This window comes from Neofelis nebulosa, chromosome 14, assembly GCF_028018385.1.
Source record: "Neofelis nebulosa isolate mNeoNeb1 chromosome 14, mNeoNeb1.pri, whole genome shotgun sequence".
Classification (NCBI taxonomy): Eukaryota; Metazoa; Chordata; class Mammalia; order Carnivora; family Felidae; genus Neofelis; species Neofelis nebulosa.
This window is the reverse complement of record NC_080795.1, coordinates 16,084,293-16,094,097: the sequence shown is the minus strand read 5'-3', so window position 1 is coordinate 16,094,097 and position 9,805 is coordinate 16,084,293.

The following is a 9,805-nucleotide window of genomic DNA, read 5'->3' as shown; positions in this document are numbered from 1 at the left end:
TTGGAGGTTCTAAGGACCCCTTCCTTGGGTGCGATTGATTTGCTAGAGTGGCCCCTAGGACCCAGTTAAACATTTTAATAACTAGATTACTGGTTTATTATAAAAGGATGTAACTCATGAACAATTAGATGGAAGCGTTGCACAGGGCAAGGTATAGGAAGAGGGTGTGGGGCTTCCATGCCCTTTCCAGGGTTGCCACTCTCCCTGAAAGGCAGCTCACCACTAAACCACCAATGCTGCACAGTTGCCACTCTCCCTGAATCTCCATGTGTTCACTTGGAAACTGTCTGAACCCTCTCTATCTGTGTGTGTGTGTGTGTGTGTGTGTGTGTGTGTGTGTGTGTGTGTGTTAGAGAGAGAGAGCATGAGTAGGGGAGAGGCACAGAGGGAGAATCTTAAGCAGGCTCCATGCTCAGTGTGGAGCCTGATGTGGGGCTGGATCCCACGACCCGAAGATCACAACCTAAGCCTAAATTAAGAGTCTGATGCTCAACTGACTGAGCCACTGAGGTGCTCCTCTTTTTGGGTTTTTAAGGAGGGTTCTTTACACAGGCATGGTTGAATAAAGCATTGGCTATTGAAACCCAATGTCACTTCATTAATAACAAAAGATACCTTTATTGCTTTCATCATTTAGGAAATTCTAAGAGGTTTAGGAACTCTTGTGATGGGCATGGAGACAAAGACCATGTATATATTTCTTATAATGACAATATCATATTCCCATTTCTCCTTTCCCTGTTTCCTCCTTTCCTTGCTCCCAGTTTTGTGAAGCGGAAAACCTCTGAAGTTATCCTACTCCTAGTTGACCTAGTCAAAATCAGGCTGGCGGTTCTTGCAGTGGGTGTTCCTATCTCTACTGCATAGTCACATCACCAGGTGAGCTCAGGCAGAAGACCTTGAGGGCAAGGCATCCGTTGATGGGAACCCAAGCAGTAAGGACACCCTGCCTGTGATCGACTCCAAGACAGTGATCTATTTGATCTTCACTGCCTACCTGAAGGTACCCACCCACCTTTGTCCCGCATTTTCCTTATAGAAACCTGGAAGTATTTTTGGCACTTTGGAGACAGTCTTTGAAATGATAGTCCACTGTCTTCTGTGTTGGCCTCACTGAAATTCCTGTCTTCTTTCACCACCACTCATTTCTCTGTCTTTGGATTTTGTCAGTGGTGAGTGACTGAACCTGGTCTGTTTCTATCCCCAGGACCAGGTGCTCTTGTACCTCTGTGCCCCAACTACAATTTCCCAGTGGAGGGACTGGGTTTGGAGTGAGGCCAAAATGCCATGTGTATTATCTTTTAGAAAGGGGATTTTAAATTTCTCTCTCTCTCTCTCTCCTTTTTTTGTAGTGAATTTAATTTATTTAAACAATCTCTACACCCCGTGTGGGGCTCAAACTCATAACCACGAGATAAAGAGTCTCATGTGCCACTTACTGAGCCAGCCAGGCAGCCTGGGATTTTAACTTTCCTTTCTAAATTTTAGTGTAAGGTGGTAGAGATGATGCCAATGGTGTATATTAAAAAATTAGTTTTTTTAAGTGACCAATGCCTTAATATAGGATATTTATAATTTCTTTTATACTAACTGTTGCCTAAGCAGTGACAAAAGCATTTGTTTCCCTACAAGGTAACATTTGAAAGCTAAAAGATCTTAAACTTAAAAATAAATCTGACTCTTTGATGTTTAATATAATATGTTAGAACTAGTATGCCATATAAATTAGATTATATTTGTCCTGTCAAATAAATGGCCTTAAACAATCGATAAGTTCATATCCGGCATAACTTTGGGGGAAGGACTTTAGATTTGCCTGTTCCTGAGCTTGGACTGAATTACCTCAGTAATCCACAAGATGGCAGCAGAGAAATGTTCATTTAAATTTATCATCCACAGAAAGGTTGTTCTAAGTTCACTTTAACAAAAAATAGACTAACCTTTGTCATGTGGTTCTTTCTGAGCATAGAGTAGCCAGGGAGGGTTTCCAAATGACTTCTCAGGTTTTTTTATGAGAGAAATACTGAGGATTTTCTTTTCTTTATTCATCTTAAAGTTGTTCACCATGCTCGCCATCTTTTGCAGTGTCAGGTCTGAAAGTGGTGCAGTCAACATGCTGGACGATGTGTTTCTGTCACAGCATTCTCTTAAGTAATCTCAGGAAATCTGGGAACAATATACTTTGGAATCTTGCTGTGTTCCTTGTGGTGATTAACAACCCACTGTCATTAGAGCAAGCAAGACAATGAAAGAATGTGGCTTTCGGGTCTTGGGACCTGAGCTTATCTTGGGCAGTATTGTGTGGGTAGGGCATGAAGAGAGAGAGTACTTTGCGGAAAGAAGGTATTTCCATCTAGGCTGCAGCTTTCAACTAAATTTATGTTTACATTACTGGCTTCGTTTTCACTTATTTGTTTGAGTGTGTAATTGGAGTTAGCAATAGATGGTTGCAGGGGCTTTTGAGTCAGAAGGAAACAAATTGTTTTCCTGTGAATGACCTCTGTTTTCTCATTCTAAGATCACGTATTTCTTATGAAGTGATAAAAGGCATAATGTGAATCTGTTCTATAGGCGTGATTAATAACAAATTAATTGTTATTACCCTGTACCATTTATTACTTTGGATTTTATTATGTCCAAAGCTTGGAGAACTTAACTACATGTACACGTGCATACACACACATACTTATGAATGTGGTTTTTGTTCGTAGTAATAATAAATGCTTGCTGCAAACTTTTAAAACATATGAGAATATGTGACGTAGAAAATGAAGTCTCCCATAATCCCCTCAGGTGGTTTGTTAATATCCTCCTAGGTATTTCTTCACGTATAAGCAAACATTTTTAATGAAAATTTTTAATGAAATGAGATTGTGCAGCACTGGTACTGTTTTGCAGCTTCCACTTTACATTTACTTTATCATGGACATCTTTCTATGTTGAATTTTTATAGGCTATATATCATTCCAAAAGTATGTTGGTGATGTAATTTTTTTAAAAACATTTTTAATGTTTACTTATTTTTGAGAGACAGAGCATGAGAAGAGGAGGGGCAGGAGAGAGGGAGACAGAATTGGAAGCAGGTTCCAGGCTCTGAGCTGTCAGCACAGAGCCCGATGCAGGGCTTGAACTCACAAACTGTGAGGTCATGACCTGAGCTTAACCGACTGAACCACCCAGGTGCCCCTGTAATTTCTTAAACTACCTCAATTGATGAATGTTGTTTTCCATGTTATTCTTGTTGCTACAATGACAATGTTATATGTTTATCTTTGTGTCCTTAAAATCTAAACTTTTGGCCAAACAACATTTTCAAAACTGGAACACCACCTTTGAAATTAGTAATAAAATCCTACAGCTACCTTGTAGCCAGAATGGGCAGAGCCTGTGCAATAGACATAGGAACAGGTTGATAAGGTCTCCTCTTTTTTAAAATTTTAAGGTGAAGCCCATGCTTGAACATTGGCAGCAAAGGACAGAAGAGGTGCTTTCCCAAGTTTTTAAATGTACTATATAGCAGTGATATTTATAAAAGCCCTCCTCTTTCCTTGGAATGTCTTTACACCTGTGCCGCCCTGACATTGCAGGTTCCCCGTGTAACTAGTGGAGCAGGTGCTGGCTTTTATCTAGACAGCCAGGTAAAACTGAAATGTGCTCTCCCCAGGAACCCTCCTTTCTGTGATTCCTCCATGGTGCCAGAGATCAAGACGCTGAAGGCTTGAAGTCTGGGAACCCAGGGGCAGGGTATTCTCAAGGAGAGAGACAGGACCCTGGAATGCACCCCCTCCCGAGGTCCAGCAAAGCCGGGTCTGTTTGCCTTCAGGGCACAGCGGAAGACCCATCTGTTTACTCAGGCATGTTTCTGAGTGGTCGCCTTATGGTGGCTCCCCTCACCCACCAGCCCGGGGAGTAGCAGCATCCTCTTGTCATCTTTGCCTCTTCACACGGAGGGGCTAATGCTGGCAAAGACGGTCTTACAATAGGGCTTCTCTGCCAAAGGATCCAGACTCTTATTTATTCCACGTGGCGTTTGATCAACATTGTACACAAATGGTAGGAACTAAAATCGAAGATGCTGATGTTTAACATTTCAAATTCGGAACTCTTTTTCAAGTCTGATTGTTGTTTTTATTATTTATTGAATCGTTTATCTCACTAGTTTCATAAGCTGAGGATCTAGGACCTTAAAAAAAAATCTGGTTTCTTATGAACAGGGGAAAAAGACCTTGACACTAGACGATTCTAAGATTTGCAAGTAAGATCGTTAGAAACAACTTTTTCTTAGCATGTAAGGCAGCATCTTGTCATTATTCTTGCACAATAACTCATCTTCTTGTTCCACTTTTGAACTGTGTCTAGTTCTATACTCTATACTCACTGTGTGTCTCGTGTCTCAGAGTCCCTTTTAGGTTATGAATGCCCTGAATACATTGCTGTTTGTGACTTTACAAACAAAATAGCACAGCTCTGCTGCTTATGAGTGAAACATATGAAAAAGGCAACGGGGTGCCTGGGTGGCTCGGTCGGTTGACCGTCTGACTTTGGCTCAGGTCGTGATCTCACAGTTTGTGAACCAGAGCCCTGCGTTGGGTTCTGTGTCAGCATGGAACCTGGAGCCTGCTTCAGACTCTGGGTCTTTCCTCTCTCTGCCCCTCCCCTGTTCATGCTCTGTCTCTCTCTTTCAAAAATAGATAAACCTTAAAAAAAAAAAAGGCAAAAAACCCATGAAGGTGTACTTCTGCTCCATACAGCCTGTGTTTTATATATCCTGTATCTCTGTGAATTAATGCTTTGACTTCATTCATTCAACAAGTTTGCTTTGAGTGCCTGCTATGGGCCAGGCACACCGTTCTTGTCACTGTTTTGTGAAAAAAAATAGACGAAAGTTCTTGCCCTCAGGGTACTGAATTAAATTTTTTTTGAATGTTTATTTTTGAGAGAGACAGAGACAGAATGCAAGTGGGTTAGGGGCAGAGAGAGAGGGAGACACAGAATCCGAGGCAGGTTCCAGGCTCCGAGCTTTCAGCACAGAGCCCGATGTAGGGCTCAAACTCATGAGCTGTGAGATCATGACCTGAGCCCAAGTTGGATACTCAACCTACTGAGCCACCCAGGCGCCCCCCCAAAATTTTTTAATGTTTAGTTATTTATTTTTGAGAGAGAGAGAGAGACAGAGTGTGAGAGGGGGAGGAGCAGAGAGAGGAAGATACAGAATCCGAAGCAGGATCCAGGCTCTGAGCTGTCAGCACAGAGCCCCATGCACGGCTCGAACCCATGAGCTGTGAGATCATGACCTAAGCTGAAGTGGGATGCCTAACCAATTGAGCCACCCAGGTGCCCTCAGGTACTGGATTTTTAGAGACAGCTAATAAGCAAATAAACCAGTCTTAGTATATTAGACAGTGATCAGTGCCAAGGAGAAAAACAAAATAGGAAAAGGGAATGAGTTGTGTTTTTAAGTCAGGATATGCCTTGCTAATCGGATGAATAAGATGGCATTTGAACAATGACTTGAAGGAAAGGATAAATGGGGAAAGAGGGCTCCAAGCAGGAGGGTTAGCACATGCCGACACTCCAAAGCAGTAGCCAACCTTGCGAATATATGGCTGGAGAGCACTCAGCAAGGGGGGAGAATATGATGTGAAGTTAGAGAGGGAAGAGGGCAGACTATAGTCTAGGCTCCGGAGGACTTTGCTTTTACTATGAGTGACTTGGGGAGCTGCTTAGGGTTTTAAACAGAGGAGAGAAGTGATTTGATTATATTTTTATTTTTATTTATTTATTTATAAATGTTTATTTTTATTTTGGAGAGAGATAGAGGGAGCGAGTGTGAGTGGGGAAAAGGCAGAGAGAGAGGGAGACAGAGACTCCTAAGTGGGCTCCACACTGACAGCACAGAGCCCAATGTGGGGCTCGAACTCATGAACTGTGAGATCATGACCTGAGCTGAAGTCGGACAATTAACCGACTGAGCCACCCAGGCACCCCATTTGATTATATTTTTAAAAGGATCAGAGGAACTCCTGGTTGAGAACAGAGTGCAATGGGACAGCTGAGATCCTGGAGGTGACTGCCCCAATCTTAGAAAATGGGGTGCTGGCCCACCCCAGTCAGTGGCACTGAACATGGAGATTCTGTATATATTTTGAGGGTCATGCTGACAGGATTTCCAGATAGTATGGGATCTAACTAATAAGCCTCCATGGGAAGGGAGAATTTCTGAAACTATTTGAATAAATGGAGAAACAGAAGAAGAAACTGGAAGGTCAGAGTAGGGAGAGATCATTAAGGAGATAAGCCTGGCAAGAAGGGGAGACTTTGAAACACAGAAGGAAGCTAAAGAATTCAGCTAATTCATAGCGTCTTGATCAAGTATACGGTGAAGACTTCTGACAGGATCCAAAGGCCTGTGAGACTGTGTTATGGCTTAGAGAGTGAAATTGTCCCATTTAAAGCAAAACACACCAAAAATACCTTTGTCAGTAGTAATATGGATAATATAAAGGCAAAGAATGTTGAGAAAATTATAATAAGTTCAACAAGCCTGTAGTGAGTAAGAAATAGAAGGGAAGGCATGTCATGAACATTTTGGTACAGAAGACATTGGCAAAATTTGGTGATTTAGTGTTGAGAGTATGGGATAGAAGATAAATTCAGTACTTCTCCAAGTTTCCTAGTTTGTAGTTTTAAAGAGATGTTAGCAGTTTTTCTAATACTTGGAAATTAGAACAAGGGAAGGGTCATGAGTGAAGAGTAAATAACGTGTCTTTTGAGAAACATTTAATGAAACAGACCTTGTAGAAAGAGTAGGAGGCAAAGTATATAAAGTCAGAGGAGGAAAATACAGGGTCAAAGTAGACTGGGGGTTTACCAAGTTTAGGTGAAATAATAGACAAAGAGCAAATGATCTTCTCTTATTGTAATTAGAAAAAGGAAAGAAAGGATCATCAAAATGCTTTTAGATGATAAAAAGCTCCAGGATGGGGCTCCTGGGTGGCTCAGTCGGTTAAGAGTCTGACTCTTGATTTTGGCTCAGGTCATGGTTTCAGGGTTATGAGATCGAGCCTAAGTTGGGCTCCCAACTGGGTGTGGAACCTGCTTGAGATGCTCTCTCTCCCTCTCCATCTGCCCCTCCCCAGCTTGCACATGCTTTTTCTCTTAAAAAAAAAAAAAAAAAAAGCTCTAGGAGTCTAGGAGAGGAGAAAGAGAAAATAGGCAAACTCTGCTGGAAGCCAATTCAAATAGGACTCTGAGAAGCCCTGTAACATCACAAATTATATAGTGGTTTTAGGTGGGGTCTCTGGACCGTGGGAGATAGAAACCCAATTGGCAAGGATGCTAGAATATCATCTTCAAGGATTGGAGATGGTGTTTTTCTATTTATTTATTTATTTATTTACTTATTCATTCATTCATTCATTCATTCATTTATTTTATTTATTTATTTATTTATTTGTTTGTTTGTTTGTTTGTAAATTTTATTTTTTTAATTTACACCCAAATTAGTTAGCATATAGTGCAACAATGATTTCAGGATTAGATTCCTTGATGCCCCTTATCCATTTAGCGCCCCCTACCACCACCACAACCCCTCCAGTAACCCTCTGTTATTTAAGAGTCTCTTATGTTTAAGAGTCTCTTATGTTTTGTCCCCCTCCCTGTTTTTATATTATTTTTGCTTCCTTTCCCTTATGTTCATCTGTTCTGTGTCTTAATGTCCTCATATGAGTGAAGTCATATGATATTTGTCTTTCTCTGACTAATTTCGTTTAGCATAATACTCTCTAGTTCCATCCACGTAGTTGCAAGTGGCAAGATTTCATTCTTTTTGATTGCTGAGTAATACTCCATTGTATGTATATACCACATCTTCTTTATCCATTCATCCATTGATGGACATTTGGGCTCTTTCCATACTTTGGCTATTGTTGATAGTGCTGCTATAAACATGGGGGTGCATGTGTCCCTTCGAAACAGCACACCTGTATCCCATGGATAAATGCCTAGTAGTGCAATTGCTGGATCGTAGGGTAGTTCTAGTTTTAGTTTTTTGAGGACCCTCCATACTTTTCCTGAGTGGCTCCACCAGCTTGCATTCCCACCAACAATGCAAAAGAGATCCTCTTTCTCTGCATCCTCCCCAACATCTATGTTGCCTGAGTTGTTAATGTTAGCCATTCTGACAGGTGTGAGGTGGTATCTCATTGTGGTTTTGATTTGTATTTCCCTGATGATGAGTGATGTTGAGCATTTTTTCATGTGTCGATTGGCCATCTGGATGTCTTCTTTGGAGAAGTGTCTATTCATGTCTTTTGCCCATTTCTTCACTGGATTATTTGTTTTTTGGGTGTTGACTTTGATAAGTTCTTTGTAGATTTTGGATACTAACCCTTTATCTGATATATCATTTGCAAATATCTTCTCCCATTCTGTTGGTTGCCTTTTAGTTTTGCTGATGGTTTCCTTCACTGTGCAAAAGCTTTTTATTTTGATGAGGTCCCAGTAGTTCATTTTTGCTTTGGTTTCCTTTGCCTCCGGAGATGTGTTCAGTAAGAAGTTGCTGCAGGCAAAATCAGAGAGGTTTTTGCCTGCTTTCTCCTCGAGGATTTTGATGGCTTCCTGTCTTACATTGAGGTCTTTCATCCATTTTGAGTTTACGTATGTGTATGTGTTTGTGTATGAGTTGTGTATGGTGTAAGAAAGTGGTCCAGGTTCATTCTGCATGTCTCTGTCCAGTTTTCCTGGCACCATTTGCTGAAGAGACTGTCTTTATTCCATTGGATACTCTTTCCTGCTTTGTCAAAGATTAGTTGGCCATACGTTTGTGGGTTGGAGATTGTGTTTTTCAATACTCCTGGGAATAAGTTTTGGACGGAACAGGAGAAGGGAAAGGTGCAAGCATAAATTAGGATGAGGGAAGGGACATCCATGAAGCTCATGCCTATTTTTAAAAATTATTATAAATAACCAGTTGATGAATAAAGTCCACCAAATATTTGCTGTGACAGGGCATGCAATGAACATCACTGCTATGTGGAAAAACATTTCACCTCCATAGGGAAAGGAACACCTTGCCTCAATAACTGCTTGCCTAAAATTTATTTATTCACTCATTCAACAGAAATTACATAGGCCCCACTGTGTGTCTGTCATTGAACTAGACTCTGAGGATACAAAATTGAATGAGATGTGAACCTTATCCATAAGATATTTGGAGTCTCACTGGGGACAGAGACATCAAATAATCAGTAATCAAAGTAAGTAAATCACTTGGTCTTTGAAATCAGATAGACAACATTTAAACCCCTCTTTCACCACTTCCTGATTCTCAACCTCCTTATCTAGAAAACTGATACAATTTCTGCCTTGTATTTCAGGTGCAGGGGAACAACATATGTCAAGGCAGGTGGCCACAGAACAGCGTGATCAGTAAGAAGTTTTTTTTTTTTAATTTTTATTTGATCAGTAAGAAGTTTGAGAAAATCAGATAAGGGCTGTTCTGAAAGAGACCTTTGACTTTTTAAATCTGTGGAATATACTTATTGAAAATACTGATATTTGCTAATCACATTATTGCCTATCATTCCCAGCCCTGGCTCTATAAGACCATTTTCATGTAATCTTTATTTCAGCCAGACTGTTAATTACTGTTCCTCTAAACACTCTGCTCTTTCCAGCTTCTGAGCTTTCCCTAGGGCGTTCCCACCTTAGCATCTTCTTCTTCTTTTTTTAATGTTTATTTTTTATTTTGAAAGAGACAGAGTGTGAGTGGGATAGGGGAGAGACAGAGGGGGAGAGAGAGAAT